Here is a 17,903-nt window from a genome sequence, read left to right on the forward strand (position 1 = left end):
CCTGCTTTTCAGCAATAGGATCAATCTCTGCAGAATCCAGTTTTCTGGGCCCACTGACAGCCACATCTGTCAGAGAGGACATACAGTACAATTTATTGAACTGTATTAAAACGATGCATCTTCTACATACTCAAAAACACCCTTCTCTTTAAAACACACAAACAGCTTTGTTTTCATGCATTTTCAGGACTTTTTGTGGAGTACAAATGTATTCCCATTCAAAATCTTATTTTTCCTAAGCCTAAACCTAACCCTGACCCATAACCTTACCCTGACTTCAACCCTAACCTTAATCTTAACCCCAACTCTAACCTTAACCTCAAACCCTAAACCTAACCCTTAAACCTAAAATAGCATTTAAACTAATTCAGCACATGACAAAAGTCTTGACGTTTCAACATTTTTCTTGTTCTCCTAACTTGTCGGGACATTCTAGTGGCTTGTCGGGACATTCTAATGGCTTGTCGGGACACTAGTGGCTTGTCGGGACATTCTAGTGGCTTGTCGGGACATTCTAGTGGCTTGTCGGGACATTCTAGTGGCTTGTCGGGACATTCTAGTGGCTTGTCGGGACATTCTAGTGGCTTGTCGGGACACTCTAGTGGCTTGTCCGGACATTCTAGTGACTTGTCCGGACATTCTAGTGACTTGTCCGGACATTCTAGTGACTTGTCCGGACAGTCTAGTGGCTTGTCCGGACAGTCTAGTGGCTTGTCCGGACATTCTAGTGGCTTATCGGGACATTCTAGTGGCTTGTCCGGACATTCTAGTGACTTGTCCGGACATTCTAGTGACTTGTCCGGACATTCTAGTGACTTGTCCGGACATTCTAGTGACTTGTCCGGACATTCTAGTGACTTGTCCGGACATTCTAGTGACTTGTCCGGACATTCTAGTGACTTGTCCGGACATTCTAGTGACTTGTCAGGACATTCTAGTGACTTGTCAGGAGATTGTGGTCCTGATAAGGTAGGAAAAAATGTACACACACAACATACAAACACACACACACTAGACATACCTTCCTTAGCGTTAACCTGGTTGAGCTGGTTTGCCAACAGGAAACCCAGCAGAGTGACCAGCACTAACACACCCTGGTGCCTCATCCTTTCCTACACAAAAAACACCCCCATCCAGGTTGGACAATAAGTCAATCAATTAACCAACCAATCAACCAATCAACCAATCAATTAATCAAATTAATTTCTAAATCCTTTTTTTACATCAGCGTTTGTCACAAAGACATTTTACAGTAACCCGGGCGTTCCAGACTCCAAAGAACAAGCAAAGCAGAAGCAGACACACATTGTCTAGAAAACCCTTCCTCCTAGGACAACAATAATAATAAAGTTCAACTAACCTGGAGATTCTGGAGTTGGTAGAAGCAGACTGCGATGTGGTCCAGAGAATGAGTTGCCTCTCTGCTGTTACGTCTTTTATCCTACCTGTCCAGGTCATTTCCATTACCCCAACCCCCTAAGCATTTCCCTAAGAACACATGATTTTGGCTAATCTTGGTACAAAAACATGATGTAAATTGATTCTTCAGAAAACCTATGCAAACTCGCTCCAGGTCATCAAATAAGTCAACACTCAATGCACACAATGTCACTCACTATACTCTTAGAAAATAATATATAGATACAACTTAAAGGGGTTTTATTGCATTCTTAATATACGAGACCCCTAAAAGATCTACATAGAACCATTTTAGCTAAACAACAACTGTAACACTGTCTTTTAAAGACAACAAGTGCTTATTGGGCAAATGTATTTATGTTTTCAATAAACATTTTCAGATGAAATATATCTTAATTGTTTAATTGCCTGTTACGTGAACAGTGTTTCAGAGGGTTGGGTACTGTCTGTGGCAGGAAATATACACATTTCCACTGACAATGGATGAATAAAGATCTGTTTGAGGGGACGTTTAATTTGAGACAGACACAACACCCTTGACCTTGATGGTGAAGAACAAAAGATGGCAATGGCTGGGACATATAGTATGCAGACTATCACCAAAACACAGCCTGCAATTAATACACAGTACACCGGATGGGAAGAGAAATCCAGGACATCCAAAAGAGACGTGGAGAAGAACGACCTGGTGTAACTGTTATATCAGGCCTGCAGTGTGTTCTGGTCCAGACAACCTGGTGTAACTGTTATATCAGACCTGCAGTGTGTTCTGGTCCAGACAACCTGGTGTAACTGTTATATCAGGCCTGCAGTGTGTTCTGGTCCAGACAACCTGGTGTAACTAGTATATCAGACCTGCAGTGTGTTCTGGTCCAGACAACCTGGTGTAACTGTTATATCAGACCTGCAGTGTGTTCTGGTCCAGACAACCTGGTGTAACTGTTATATCAGGCCTGCAGTGTGTTCTGGTCCAGACAACCTGGTGTAACTGTTATATCAGACCTGCAGTGTCTTCTGGTCCAGACAACCTGGTGTAACTGTTATATCAGGCCTGCAGTGTGTTCTGGTCCAGACAACCTGGTGTACCTGTCTTTTTTTTCGCCTTTATTTAACCAGGTAGGCTAGTTGAGAACAAGGTCTCATTTGCAACTGCGACCTGGCTAAGATAAAGCAAAGCATTTGACACATACAACAACACATGGAATAAACAAACATACAATCAATAATACAGTAGGAAAATCTATATACAGCATGTGCAAATGAGGTAGGATAAGAGAGGTAAGGCAATAAATAAGCCATGGTGGCAAAGTAATTACTATATAGCAATTAAACACTGGAATGGTAGGATGTGCAGAGGATGAATGTGCAAGTTGAGATTCTGGGGTGCAAAGGCGCAAGATAAATAAATAAATACATACAGTATGGGGATGAGGTAGATTGGATGGGCTATTTACAGATGAGCTAATTACAGGTGCAGTGATCTGTGAGGTGCTCTGACAGCTGGTGCTTAAAGATAGTGAGGGAGGTAAGAGTCTCCAGCTTCGGAGATTTTTGCAGTTCGTTCCAGTCATTGGCAGCAGAGAACTGGAAGGAGAGGCGGCCAAAGGAAGAATTGGCTTTGGGGATGACTAGTGAAATATACCTGCTGGAGCGCGTGCTACAGGTGGGTGCTGCTATGGTGACCAGTGAGCTGAGATAAGGCGGGGCTTTACCTAGCAGAGACTTGTAGATGACCTGGAGCCAGTGGGCGACGAGTATGAAGCAAGGGCCAGCCAACGAGAGCATACAGGTCGCAGTGGTGGGTAGTATATGGGGCTTTGGTGACAAAACGGATGGCACTGTGATAGACTGCATCCAATTTGTTGAGTGGAGTGTAGGACGCTATTTTGTAAATGACATCGCCGAAGTCGAGGATTGGTAGGATGGTCAGTTTTACAAGGGTATGTTTGGCAGCATGAGTGAAGGATGTTGCAAATAGGAAGCCGATTCTAGATTTAATTTTGGATTGGAGATGTTTAATGTGAGTCTGGAAGGAGAGTTTACAGTCTAACCAGACACCTAGGGTATTTGTAGTTGTCCACATATTCTAAGTCAGAACCGTCCAGAGTAGTGATGCTGGACGGGCGGGCAGCGATCGGTTCAAGAGCATGTATTTAGTTTTACTTGCATTTAAGAACAGTTGGAGGCCACGGAAGGAGAGTTGTATAGCATTGAAGCTCATCTGGAGGTTAGTTAACACAGTGTCCAACGAAGGGCCAGAGGTATACAGAATGGTGTCGTCTGCGTAGAGGTGTATCAGAGAATCACCAGCAGCAAGAGCAACATCATTGATGTATACAGAGAAGAGAGTCGACTCGAGAATTGAACCCTGTGGCACCCCCATAGAGACTGCCAGAGGTCCGGACAACAGGCCCACCGATTTGACATAGTGAACTCTATCAGAGAAGTAGTTGTTGAACCAAGCGAGGCAATCATTTGAGAAACCAAGGCTATTGAGTCTGCCAATGTTGTGATTGACAGAGTCGAAAGCCTTAGCCAGGTCGATGAATACGGCTGCACAGTAATGTCTCTTATCGATGGCGGTTATGATATCGTTTAGGACCTTGAGCGTGGCTGAGGTGTACCCATGACCAGCTCTGTAACCAGATTGCATAGCAGAGAAGGTACGGTGGGATTCAAAATGGTCAGTAATCTGTTTGTTAACTTGGCTTTCAAAGACCTTAGAAAGGCAGGGTAGAATAGATATAGGTCTGTAGCAGTTTGGGTCTAGAGTGTCTCCCCCTTTGAAGAGGGGGGTGACCACGGCAGCTTTCCAATCTATGGGAATCTCAGACGATACGAAAGAGAGGTTGAACAGGCTAGTAATAGGGGTTGCAACAATTTCGGCAGATAATTTTAGAAAGAGAGGGTCCAGATTTTCTAGCCCGGCTGATTTGTAGGGGTCCAGATTTTGCAGCTCTTTCAGAACATCAGCTATCTGGATTTGGGTGATGGAGAAGTGGGGGAGGTTTGGGCGAGTTGCTGTGGGGAGCGCAGGGCTGTTGACCGGGGTAGGGGTAGCCAGGTGGAAAGCATGGCCAGCCATGAAAAAATGCTTCTTGAAATTCTCAATTATTGTGGATTTATCAGTAGTGACAGTGTTTCCTAGCCTCAGTGCAGTGGGCAGCTGGGAGGAGGTGCTCTTATTCTCCATGGACTTTACAGTGTCCCAGAACTTTTTGGAGTTTGTACTACAGGATGAAAATTTCTGTTTGAAAAACCTAGCCTTAGCTTTCCTAACTGCCTGTGTATATTGGTTCCTAACTTCCCTGAAAAGTTGCATATCACAGGATGTTTTTGTGCTGGTCAAGGGCAGACAGGTCTGGAGTGAACCAAGGGCTATATCTATTCCTGGTTCTACATTTGTTGAATGGAGCATGCTTATTTAAGATGGTGAGGAAGGCACTTTTAAAGAATAACCAGGCATCCTCTACTGACGGAATGATGTCAATGTCATTCCAGGATACCCTGGCCAGGTCGATTAGAAAGGCCTGTTCGCTGAAGTGTTTTAGGGAGCGTTTGGCAGTGATGAGGGGTGGTCGTTTGACCGCAGACCCATTACGGATGCAGGCAATGAGGCAGTGATTGCTGAGATCTTGGCTGAAAACAGCAGAGGTGTATTTGGAGGGCGAGTTAGTTAGGATGATATCTATGAGGGTGCCCGTGTTTACGGATTTGGGGCTGTACCTGGTAGGTTCATTGATAATTTGTGTGAGATTGAGGGCATCTAGTTTAGATTGTAGGATGGCCAGGGTGTTAAGCATGTCCCAGTTTAGGTCACCTAACAGTAGGAGTTCTGAAGATAAATGGGGGGCAATCAATTCACATATGGTGTCCAGGGCACAGCTGGGGGCAGAGGGTGGTCTATAGCAAGCGACAACGGTGAGAGACTTGTTTCTGGAAAGGTGAATTTTCAGAAGTAGAAGCTCGAATTGTTTTGGTACAGACCTGGATAGTAAGACAGAACTCTGCAGGCTATCTTTGCAGTAGATTGCAACACCGCCCCCTTTGGCAGTTCTATCTTGGCGGAAAATTGTATAGTTAGGGATAGAAATTTCAGGGGTTTTGGTGGTTTTCCTAAGACAGGATTCAGACACGGCTAAGACATCCGGGTTGGCAGAATGTGCTAAAGCAGTGAATAAAGCAAACTTAGGGAGTAGGCTTCTAATGTCAACATGCATGAAACCAATGCTTTTACGGTTACAGAAGTCAACAAATGAGAGCACCTGGGGAGTAGGAGTGGAGCTAGGCACTGCAGGTCCTGGATTAACCTCTACATCACCAGAGGAACAGATGAGAAGTCGGATAAGGGTACGGCTAAAGGCTATAAGAACTGACCGTCTAGCACGTTTGGAACAGAGAGTAAAGGGAGCAGGTTTCTGGGCACGATAGCATAGATTCAAGGCATAATGTACAGACAATGTTATGGTAGGAAGAGAGTACATTGGAGGTAAACCTAGGCATTGAGTAATGATGAGAGAGATATAGTCTCTAGAGACGTTTAAACCAGGTGATGTCATCACATATGTGGGAGGTGGAACAACATGGTTGGTTACGGTATATTGAGCAGGGCTAGAGGGTCTACAGTGAAATAAGACAGTAATCACTAACCAGGACAGTAATGGACAAGGCATATTGATATTAGGGAGAGGCATGCGTAGCCAAGTGATCGTATGGGTCCAGTGAGTGGTTGGGCTGGCTGGGGACACGGCGATTCAGACAGTTAGCAGGCCAGGGCTAGCAAGCTAGCAGTTAGCAGGCTGGGGCTAGCAAGCTAGCATAAGGGCCTTAGAGGGACGTTGCGATGGGGGAAAGTCTGTTTTCTCCTCCTTGTGCGGTGATGTCGATAGACCAGTCGTGGAATTAGTAGGGTTCCAAGTAGCAGAGGGGTCCAAGTCCAATTGGCAAAATGGGTATAGTGGTCCAAGAAACTGGCCGATGGATCAGCTAACAGTCCAATATGCTCTAGATAGCTAGCAGGCCGCGGTTAGCAGAATGGGCCTTCAGGGGACGTCGCGCCTGAGGGGCCTGTTGGGATCCTTGGGCAGATTATGTCGGTATTCCAGTCGTGAAGGATCGGGGTCCGGATATTGTAGCCGAGGAGTGGGCTTCAGGAGTAGCCCAGGAGCCCTAGCCGGGAGATGGGTCTAGCATGGGCTAGCTCCAGGCTAGTTGGTGCTAGCTCCAGGCTAGTTGGTGCTAGCTCCGGGACGGAAACATTAGCCAGGAGTAGTCAACCCGGGTTGCGGTTAGCTAGCTGTGATGATCCAGATGAAAAAGTTCAGAGTTTGCGGTAGAAATCCGGAGATATGGAGAGAAAAATAGGTCTGGTATGCTCTGGTTTGAAACGTGTTGTACGAAATGGCGAGAGCTTTCCGAGCTAAAGGTTAGCTGATGACCGCTAGCAGTGGTTAACTGACTGATAGCTGGTAGCTAGTTAATTAGCTAGCTTCAGTTGAGGTATTCCAGTTCGGAGGTAAATAGAAATACTTCAGAAAAAAACAGATCCACACCACATTGGGTGAGGCGGGTTGCAGGAGAGTATTTTGAAGTTGAGGTTTAGGAAAAATATTAAAAAGAATGCGAAGAAAAATATATAAAAATATATATACATGGGACGAGACAAGACAAAGACGTCTGACTGCTACGCCATCTTGTATCAGACCTGCAGTGTGTTCTGGTCCAGACAACCTGGTGTAACTGTTATATCAGACCTGCAGTGTGTTCTGGTCCAGACAACCTGGTGTAACTGTTATATCAGACCTGCAGTGTGTTCTGGTCCAGACAACCTGGTGTAACTGTTATATCAGGCCTGCAGTGTGTTCTGGTCCAGACAACCTGGTGTAACTGTTATATCAGACCTGCAGTGTGTTCTGGTCCAGACAACCTGGTGTAACTGTTATATCAGGCCTGCAGTGTGTTCTGGTCCAGACAACCTGGTGTAACTAGTATATCAGACCTGCAGTGTGTTCTGGTCCAGACAACCTGGTGTAACTGTTATATCAGACCTGCAGTGTGTTCTGGTCCAGACAACCTGGTGTAACTGTTATATCAGGCCTGCAGTGTGTTCTGGTCCAGACAACCTGGTGTAACTGTTATATCAGACCTGCAGTGTCTTCTGGTCCAGACAACCTGGTGTAACTGTTATATCAGGCCTGCAGTGTCTTCTGGTCCAGACAACCTGGTGTAACTGTTATATCAGACCTGCAGTGTGTTCTGGTCCAGACAACCTGGTGTAACTGTTATATCAGGCCTGCAGTGTGTTCTGGTCCAGACAACCTGGTGTACCTGTCTTTTTTTTCGCCTTTATTTAACCAGGTAGGCTAGTTGAGAACAAGGTCTCATTTGCAACTGCGACCTGGCTAAGATAAAGCAAAGCATTTGACACATACAACAACACATGGAATAAACAAACATACAATCAATAATACAGTAGGAAAATCTATATACAGCATGTGCAAATGAGGTAGGATAAGAGAGGTAAGGCAATAAATAAGCCATGGTGGCAAAGTAATTACTATATAGCAATTAAACACTGGAATGGTAGGATGTGCAGAGGATGAATGTGCAAGTTGAGATTCTGGGGTGCAAAGGCGCAAGATAAATAAATAAATACATACAGTATGGGGATGAGGTAGATTGGATGGGCTATTTACAGATGAGCTAATTACAGGTGCAGTGATCTGTGAGGTGCTCTGACAGCTGGTGCTTAAAGATAGTGAGGGAGGTAAGAGTCTCCAGCTTCGGAGATTTTTGCAGTTCGTTCCAGTCATTGGCAGCAGAGAACTGGAAGGAGAGGCGGCCAAAGGAAGAATTGGCTTTGGGGGTGACCAGTGAGATATACCAGCTGGAGCGCGTGCTACAGGTGGGTGCTGCTATGGTGACCAGTGAGCTGAGATAAGGCGGGGCTTTACCTAGCAGAGACTTGTAGATGACCTGGAGCCAGTGGGCGACGAGTATGAAGCAAGGGCCAGCCAACGAGAGCATACAGGTCGCAGTGGTGGGTAGTATATGGGGCTTTGGTGACAAAACGGATGGCACTGTGATAGACTGCATCCAATTTGTTGAGTGGAGTGTAGGACGCTATTTTGTAAATGACATCGCCGAAGTCGAGGATTGGTAGGATGGTCAGTTTTACAAGGGTATGTTTGGCAGCATGAGTGAAGGATGTTGCAAATAGGAAGCCGATTCTAGATTTAATTTTGGATTGGAGATGTTTAATGTGAGTCTGGAAGGAGAGTTTACAGTCTAACCAGACACCTAGGGTATTTGTAGTTGTCCACATATTCTAAGTCAGAACCGTCCAGAGTAGTGATGCTGGACGGGCGGGCAGCGATCGGTTCAAGAGCATGTATTTAGTTTTACTTGCATTTAAGAACAGTTGGAGGCCACGGAAGGAGAGTTGTATAGCATTGAAGCTCATCTGGAGGTTAGTTAACACAGTGTCCAACGAAGGGCCAGAGGTATACAGAATGGTGTCGTCTGCGTAGAGGTGTATCAGAGAATCACCAGCAGCAAGAGCAACATCATTGATGTATACAGAGAAGAGAGTCGACTCGAGAATTGAACCCTGTGGCACCCCCATAGAGACTGCCAGAGGTCCGGACAACAGGCCCACCGATTTGACATAGTGAACTCTATCAGAGAAGTAGTTGTTGAACCAAGCGAGGCAATCATTTGAGAAACCAAGGCTATTGAGTCTGCCAATGTTGTGATTGACAGAGTCGAAAGCCTTAGCCAGGTCGATGAATACGGCTGCACAGTAATGTCTCTTATCGATGGCGGTTATGATATCGTTTAGGACCTTGAGCGTGGCTGAGGTGTACCCATGACCAGCTCTGTAACCAGATTGCATAGCAGAGAAGGTACGGTGGGATTCAAAATGGTCAGTAATCTGTTTGTTAACTTGGCTTTCAAAGACCTTAGAAAGGCAGGGTAGAATAGATATAGGTCTGTAGCAGTTTGGGTCTAGAGTGTCTCCCCCTTTGAAGAGGGGGGTGACCACGGCAGCTTTCCAATCTATGGGAATCTCAGACGATACGAAAGAGAGGTTGAACAGGCTAGTAATAGGGGTTGCAACAATTTCGGCAGATAATTTTAGAAAGAGAGGGTCCAGATTTTCTAGCCCGGCTGATTTGTAGGGGTCCAGATTTTGCAGCTCTTTCAGAACATCAGCTATCTGGATTTGGGTGATGGAGAAGTGGGGGAGGTTTGGGCGAGTTGCTGTGGGGAGCGCAGGGCTGTTGACCGGGGTAGGGGTAGCCAGGTGGAAAGCATGGCCAGCCATGAAAAAATGCTTCTTGAAATTCTCAATTATTGTGGATTTATCAGTAGTGACAGTGTTTCCTAGCCTCAGTGCAGTGGGCAGCTGGGAGGAGGTGCTCTTATTCTCCATGGACTTTACAGTGTCCCAGAACTTTTTGGAGTTTGTACTACAGGATGAAAATTTCTGTTTGAAAAACCTAGCCTTAGCTTTCCTAACTGCCTGTGTATATTGGTTCCTAACTTCCCTGAAAAGTTGCATATCACAGGATGTTTTTGTGCTGGTCAAGGGCAGACAGGTCTGGAGTGAACCAAGGGCTATATCTATTCCTGGTTCTACATTTGTTGAATGGAGCATGCTTATTTAAGATGGTGAGGAAGGCACTTTTAAAGAATAACCAGGCATCCTCTACTGACGGAATGATGTCAATGTCATTCCAGGATACCCTGGCCAGGTCGATTAGAAAGGCCTGTTCGCTGAAGTGTTTTAGGGAGCGTTTGGCAGTGATGAGGGGTGGTCGTTTGACCGCAGACCCATTACGGATGCAGGCAATGAGGCAGTGATTGCTGAGATCTTGGCTGAAAACAGCAGAGGTGTATTTGGAGGGCGAGTTAGTTAGGATGATATCTATGAGGGTGCCCGTGTTTACGGATTTGGGGCTGTACCTGGTAGGTTCATTGATAATTTGTGTGAGATTGAGGGCATCTAGTTTAGATTGTAGGATGGCCAGGGTGTTAAGCATGTCCCAGTTTAGGTCACCTAACAGTAGGAGTTCTGAAGATAGATGGGGGGCAATCAATTCACATATGGTGTCCAGGGCACAGCTGGGGGCAGAGGGTGGTCTATAGCAAGCGACAACGGTGAGAGACTTGTTTCTGGAAAGGTGAATTTTCAGAAGTAGAAGCTCGAATTGTTTTGGTACAGACCTGGATAGTAAGACAGAACTCTGCAGGCTATCTTTGCAGTAGATTGCAACACCGCCCCCTTTGGCAGTTCTATCTTGGCGGAAAATTGTATAGTTAGGGATAGAAATTTCAGGGGTTTTGGTGGTTTTCCTAAGACAGGATTCAGACACGGCTAAGACATCCGGGTTGGCAGAATGTGCTAAAGCAGTGAATAAAGCAAACTTAGGGAGTAGGCTTCTAATGTCAACATGCATGAAACCAATGCTTTTACGGTTACAGAAGTCAACAAATGAGAGCACCTGGGGAGTAGGAGTGGAGCTAGGCACTGCAGGTCCTGGATTAACCTCTACATCACCAGAGGAACAGATGAGAAGTCGGATAAGGGTACGGCTAAAGGCTATAAGAACTGACCGTCTAGCACGTTTGGAACAGAGAGTAAAGGGAGCAGGTTTCTGGGCACGATAGCATAGATTCAAGGCATAATGTACAGACAATGTTATGGTAGGAAGAGAGTACATTGGAGGTAAACCTAGGCATTGAGTAATGATGAGAGAGATATAGTCTCTAGAGACGTTTAAACCAGGTGATGTCATCACATATGTGGGAGGTGGAACAACATGGTTGGTTACGGCATATTGAGCAGGGCTAGAGGCTCTACAGTGAAATAAGACAGTAATCACTAACCAGGACAGTAATGGACAAGGCATATTGATATTAGGGAGAGGCATGCGTAGCCAAGTGATCGTATGGGTCCAGTGAGTGGTTGGGCTGGCTGGGGACACGGCGATTCAGACAGTTAGCAGGCCAGGGCTAGCAAGCTAGCAGTTAGCAGGCTGGGGCTAGCAAGCTAGCATAAGGGCCTTAGAGGGACGTTGCGATGGGGGAAAGTCTGTTTTCTCCTCCTCGTGCGGTGATGTCGATAGACCAGTCGTGGAATTAGTAGGGTTCCAAGTAGCAGAGGGGTCCAAGTCCAATTGGCAAAATGGGTATAGTGGTCCAAGAAACTGGCCGATGGATCAGCTAACAGTCCAATATGCTCTAGATAGCTAGCAGGCCGCGGTTAGCAGAATGGGCCTTCAGGGGACGTCGCGCCTGAGGGGCCTGTTGGGATCCTTGGGCAGATTATGTCGGTATTCCAGTCGTGAAGGATCGGGGTCCGGATATTGTAGCCGAGGAGTGGGCTTCAGGAGTAGCCCAGGAGCCCTAGCCGGGAGATGGGTCTAGCATGGGCTAGCTCCAGGCTAGTTGGTGCTAGCTCCAGGCTAGTTGGTGCTAGCTCCGGGACGGAAACATTAGCCAGGAGTAGTCAACCCGGGTTGCGGTTAGCTAGCTGTGATGATCCAGATGAAAAAGTTCAGAGTTTGCGGTAGAAATCCGGAGATATGGAGAGAAAAATAGGTCTGGTATGCTCTGGTTTGAAACGTGTTGTACGAAATGGCGAGAGCTTTCCGAGCTAAAGGTTAGCTGATGACCGCTAGCAGTGGTTAACTGACTGATAGCTGGTAGCTAGTTAATTAGCTAGCTTCAGTTGAGGTATTCCAGTTCGGAGGTAAATAGAAATACTTCAGAAAAAAACAGATCCACACCACATTGGGTGAGGCGGGTTGCAGGAGAGTATTTTGAAGTTGAGGTTTAGGAAAAATATTAAAAAGAATGCGAAGAAAAATATATAAAAATATATATACATGGGACGAGACAAGACAAAGACGTCTGACTGCTACGCCATCTTGTATCAGACCTGCAGTGTGTTCTGGTCCAGACAACCTGGTGTAACTGTTATATCAGACCTGCAGTGTGTTCTGGTCCAGACAACCTGGTGTAACTGTTATATCAGACCTGCAGTGTGTTCTGGTCCAGACAACCTGGTGTAACTGTTATATCAGGCCTGCAGTGTGTTCTGGTCCAGACAACCTGGTGTAACTGTTATATCAGGCCTGCAGTGTGTTCTGGTCCAGACAACCTGGTGTAACTGTTATATCAGGCCTGCAGTGTGTTCTGGTCCAGACAACCTGGTGTAACTGTTATATCAGGCCTGCAGTGTGTTCTGGTCCAGACAACCTGGTGTAACTGTTATATCAGGCCTGCAGTGTGTTCTGGTCCAGACAACCTGGTGTACCTGTTATATCAGACCTGCAGTGTGTTCTGGTCCAGACAACCTGGTGTAACTGTTACATCAGGCCTGCAGTGTGTTCTGGTCCAGACAACCTGGTGTAACTGTTATATCAGACCTGCAGTGTGTTCTCTGACAAGATAAACCAATATAAGACAATATCATTAGTTCCCAGTAAACCACCAACCTGGTAAGAAGAACAAAGTGATGAATACATAAATGAGTTAAGGTCACAACAGGTCTTTAATTGACCATGTTCCCAGCACACTGAAGACCACACAGCTCTATGACCACAGCCTCTGTCATCACAACACTAGAAGACTGTTATGATCCAGATGAATCCACATCCATATGCAAAACAACATGTCAAACAGGCTTGTTCTGGCCTGTAGCACATCGAAAAAAACATACGTTACAATCACCTTTGGCAGCGATTACAGCCGCGGGTCTTTCTGGGTAAGTGAGCCTTGGATTGGATATTTACCCATTATTATTTTTCAAAATTCTTCAAGCTCTGTCAAGTTGGTTGTTGATCAATGCTAGATGGACACTTTCAAGTCTTGCCATAGCCAAGCCTTAGCCAACCCACAAGAACACCTCAAAATACACAACATTGTTCATATACAGTATTTGGTTACCTCAGCACTGTCTCTGTATGTTTGTGCATTTGCCTTCAGATATTTACTGGCATAATATTACTGTGAGGAGGTGTAACACTGGATCCTCCAGCTAGTCAGAGAGCTGTCAGCATGTGAGGGTTCCTGTAGTAGGACCAACAGTATTAAAGTTCAAGTTGATTTCATTCAGCCTGTTGCTTGAGCGTTTGCTTGAGCCTGTCTGGAGTGCCAGATGGGTGAGTGGGGTTTGCACTTTTGGGACTATTCCATTGCACCAGGCAAGCTAAATCAAGCACAGCATTTAAAAGATAACAGGCACAGGGCTGGTGCCATCCCCTACTGCCATTGTGGCCTTGAGCAAGGCATTTAACCCCTAAACTGTTACAAGGGTAAGGCTGTAATACTGACCCTGTGTTGCTCCCAGCCTGGTGCATTAACAGTCAGGAGATTGAGTACTGTGACAGTAAAAATACCCACTTCTCAATTCGCAGTGAAGCATTGTGGGATAATTAGTAGTACAGTGGCACCTTCCATGCCTGAATTTAAGTACGTTTTCAAACCATTTCACTTCAAGTTCACCGACGTGCACATGTACAGGCATATGTTTGGTACAGGAAGAGAACATTCCTTCTGGTTGTAATGTTATGTCTACACAAAGAGAAGTCCTGTTCCTTCCAACTGCCACCCAGAGATAATGTAGTACGATAACTAGCAAGACAAAGCTCATAGGTTATAGATAGAACTTTATATTCCATGATTGGATGCTCCTCATTACACATAGAATACAACTGGTTTCAATACTGCAACTCCTCAGTGAAACAATACAATGTGGGGTGATCAGCCAATCACATTAAAATGTACTTTACACTGCAAGTTCTTCTCATGTTTCTTCCAAGATGTAAAACTGGGATTGTAATATGTGACTATTGAAAAACAAACAGAAATGTGTCCTTCTTCATAGCCTACCATATGAGAAAGCTTATTGAACTAATGTGGTTTTACAACTAGTCCTACATGTTTTCAGACGTTCAAATGGAAAACCAGATTTCCTGAAGTAAACAGGCAAAAGGAGGATTTCAAGATCATGGTATCCAGATTCTTACAACATTTTAAAATGACATTTTAACAAAATGGTGGGCCAGGCCTGAACTGATCAGCTCAACTACCATTAAAAAGGATATTGTAAGAGCATAGTTTCAGTCAATGTAAGGTCAATGCAAACACACAATATAAAACGTTTATTTACCTAATATAAAAAGTTCACCTAGCTAATCTGAATGAAACATTTAGAGGTGTATGTATCATACATTTAGCAGAGTAACATGTCAATAAACACACAAAAACTCAACAATATGCTCTTATATTTACGTCTTCTCCTTTGGTTGGAATGGTCCTTTTCTAAAGCTATAGATCACAAGAACATCTAAAGTGTTGTTAGGGTGTGATGAAATACAAATAAATACTGCAGGAATCTTTTGGACTCATGACAGCGTTACTGAAAAGTGCATGGCTTCCTTCAGTCTTTTCCTAAGTGCATAATTATAATCTGCAACATCACTGTAATAAATAAGAGACAAGTTCTACAATATATTTCCCATATACATCCGTTTTTGTTTGTCCTTGAATTGCTTAATTGACGTCCCAGCACACAGGGTGTGTTTCAATTGAAACAGGTCATTCTCCTAGTGGAGGAAAACCTGCAAAAAAACAATACCGCTGGTTACATAGACTGCAGAACATTAAAGTAGAGTCCAATATTCTGTCCTTTGTCCCTAAGTATGCACTGCATTTACTGGTAATTACTGGTATAATAAACATTGTGGAAACGGTCTAGCCCGTACCTACACCTATCCAATACTTTATATATGGGGAGTGGTGAACAAGTGCACACTTCAGGAGATTTGTAGTTACATAACATTGATACTGCATGAATACATAGGATTACACACCTAAACAGGTATTTAGAGCAAAAAGATTCAAATATTTAGCTGATTCTGAGAAGCGTCAGCTAGCTTACCTGTTTCCAATTCGAAGGAGGAGTAATACCGAAGTATTTTAGCCTAGCTAGCCTACATGTTTCCAGTTGGTTGGATGAGTAATACAGATGTCCTTTAGCCTAGCTAGCCTACATGTTTCCAGTTGGTTAGATGAGTAATACAGATGTATTTTAGCCTAGCTAGCCTACATGTTTCCAGTTGGAAGGAGGAGTAATACAGATGTATTTTAGCCTAGCTAGCCTACATGTTTCCAGTTGGTTGGATGAGTAATACAGATGTCCTTTAGCCTAGCTAGCCTACATGTTTCCAGTTGGTTAGATGAGTAATACAGATGTATTTTAGCCTAGCTAGCCTACCTGTTGTCAGTTGGTTAGATGAGTAATACAGATGTATTTTAGCCTAGCTAGCCTACCTGTTGTCAGTTGGTTGGATGAGTAATACAGATGTAATTTAGCCTAGCTAGCCTACATGTGTCCAGTTGGTTGGATGAGTAATAAAGATGTCCTTTAGCCTAGCTAGCCTACCTGTTTTCAGTTGGTTGGATGAGTAATACAGATGTATTTTAGCCTAGCTAGCCTACCTGTTTCCAGTTGGTTGGATGAGTAATACAGATGTCATTTAGCCTAGCTAGCCTACATGTGTCCAGTTGGTTGGATGAGTAATACAGATGTCCTTTAGCCTAGCTAGCCTACCTGTTTCCAGTTGGTTGGATGAGTAATACAGATGTTCCTTAGCCTAGCTAGCCTACCTGTTTTCAGTTGGTTGGAGGAGTAATACAGATGTATTTTAGCCTAGCTAGCCTATCTGTTTTCAGTTGGTTGGATGAGTAATACAGATGTACTTTAGCCTAGCTAGCCTACCGGTTTTCAGTTGGTTGGATGAGTAATACAGATGTATTTTAGCCTAGCTAGCCTACCTGTTTCCAGTTGGTTGGATGAGTAATACAGATGTCATTTAGCCTAGCTAGCCTACATGTGTCCAGTTGGTTGGAGGAGTAATACAGACGTCCTTTAGCCTAGCTAGCCTACCTGTTTCCAGTTGGTTGGATGAGTAATACAGATGTTCCTTAGCCTAGCTAGCCTACCTGTTTTCAGTTGGTTGGAGGAGTAATACAGATGTATTTTAGCCTAGCTAGCCTACCTGTTTTCAGTTGGTTGGATGAGTAATACAGATGTACTTTAGCCTAGCTAGCCTACCGGTTTTCAGTTGGTTGGATGAGTAATACAGATGTATTTTAGCCTAACTAGCCTACCTGTTTCCAGTTGGTTGGATGAGTAATACAGATGTTCCTTAGCCTAGCTCGCCTACCTGTTTCCAGTTGGTTGGATGAGTAATACAGATGTCCTTTAGCCTAGCTAGCCTACATGTTTCCAGTTGGTTAGATGAGTAATACAGATGTATTTTAGCCTAGCTAGCCTACATGTTGTCAGTTGGTTGGATGAGTAATACAGATGTAATTTAGCCTAGCTAGCCTACATGTGTCCAGTTGGTTGGATGAGTAATAAAGATGTCCTTTAGCCTAGCTAGCCTACCTATTTTCAGTTGGTTGGATGAGTAATACAGATGTATTTTAGCCTAGCTAGCCTACCTGTTTCCAGTTGGTTGGATGAGTAATACAGATGTCATTTAGCCTAGCTAGCCTACATGTGTCCAGTTGGTTGGATGAGTAATACAGATGTCCTTTAGCCTAGCTAGCCTACCTGTTTCCAGTTGGTTGGATGAGTAATACAGATGTTCCTTAGCCTAGCTAGCCTACCTGTTTTCAGTTGGTTGGAGGAGTAATACAGATGTATTTTAGCCTAGCTAGCCTACCTGTTTTCAGTTGGTTGGATGAGTAATACAGATGTACTTTAGCCTAGCTAGCCTACCGGTTTTCAGTTGGTTGGATGAGTAATACAGATGTATTTTAGCCTAGCTAGCCTACCTGTTTCCAGTTGGTTGGATGAGTAATACAGATGTCATTTAGCCTAGCTAGCCTACATGTGTCCAGTTGGTTGGAGGAGTAATACAGATGTCCTTTAGCCTAGCTAGCCTACCTGTTTCCAGTTGGTTGGATGAGTAATACAGATGTTCCTTAGCCTAGCTAGCCTACCTGTTTTCAGTTGGTTGGAGGAGTAATACAGATGTATTTTAGCCTAGCTAGCCTACCTGTTTTCAGTTGGTTGGATGAGTAATACAGATGTACTTTAGCCTAGCTAGCCTACCGGTTTTCAGTTGGTTGGATGAGTAATACAGATGTATTTTAGCCTAGCTAGCCTACCTGTTTCCAGTTGGTTGGATGAGTAATACAGATGTTCCTTAGCCTAGCTAGCCTACCTGTTTCCAGTTGGTTGGGTGAGTAATACAGATGTACTTTAGCGTAGATCTGGAGGTTGATGAAGGGAGCGAACCCCACCACATCCTGCAGTATCACCAGGGAAATAGACAGAGAACAACAATACATTATAGATGATACTTCAAATCCTTTCAGATGGACATTTTGTTTTGTATGGTCCTTACAGTACAATTGCTTTCATCAATGCCTCAGTGAAACAATACAAGACGCTGTGTGTT

The 17,903-nt window shown here is 44.5% G+C and overlaps 2 long non-coding RNA genes across 2 annotated transcripts; both read right to left on the minus strand.

Moving 5' to 3' along the window:
- Positions 1-1,402, minus strand: LOC120037024. The gene is made up of 3 exons (XR_005474730.1): positions 1,361-1,402; positions 1,022-1,112; positions 1-66 (listed from the first exon to the last, which is right to left on the minus strand). It is a non-coding gene; the product is annotated as an uncharacterized LOC120037024 (long non-coding RNA).
- A 13,172-nt stretch (positions 1,403-14,574) lies between these two features.
- LOC120037026 lies at positions 14,575-17,545 on the minus strand. The gene is made up of 2 exons (XR_005474732.1): positions 17,499-17,545; positions 14,575-15,050 (listed from the first exon to the last, which is right to left on the minus strand). It is a non-coding gene; the product is annotated as an uncharacterized LOC120037026 (long non-coding RNA).
- Between the last annotated feature and the right edge of the window lie 358 nt (positions 17,546-17,903).

Source organism: Salvelinus namaycush, unplaced genomic scaffold (genome assembly GCF_016432855.1).
Source record: "Salvelinus namaycush isolate Seneca unplaced genomic scaffold, SaNama_1.0 Scaffold1549, whole genome shotgun sequence".
NCBI classification, from domain to species: domain Eukaryota; kingdom Metazoa; phylum Chordata; class Actinopteri; order Salmoniformes; family Salmonidae; genus Salvelinus; species Salvelinus namaycush.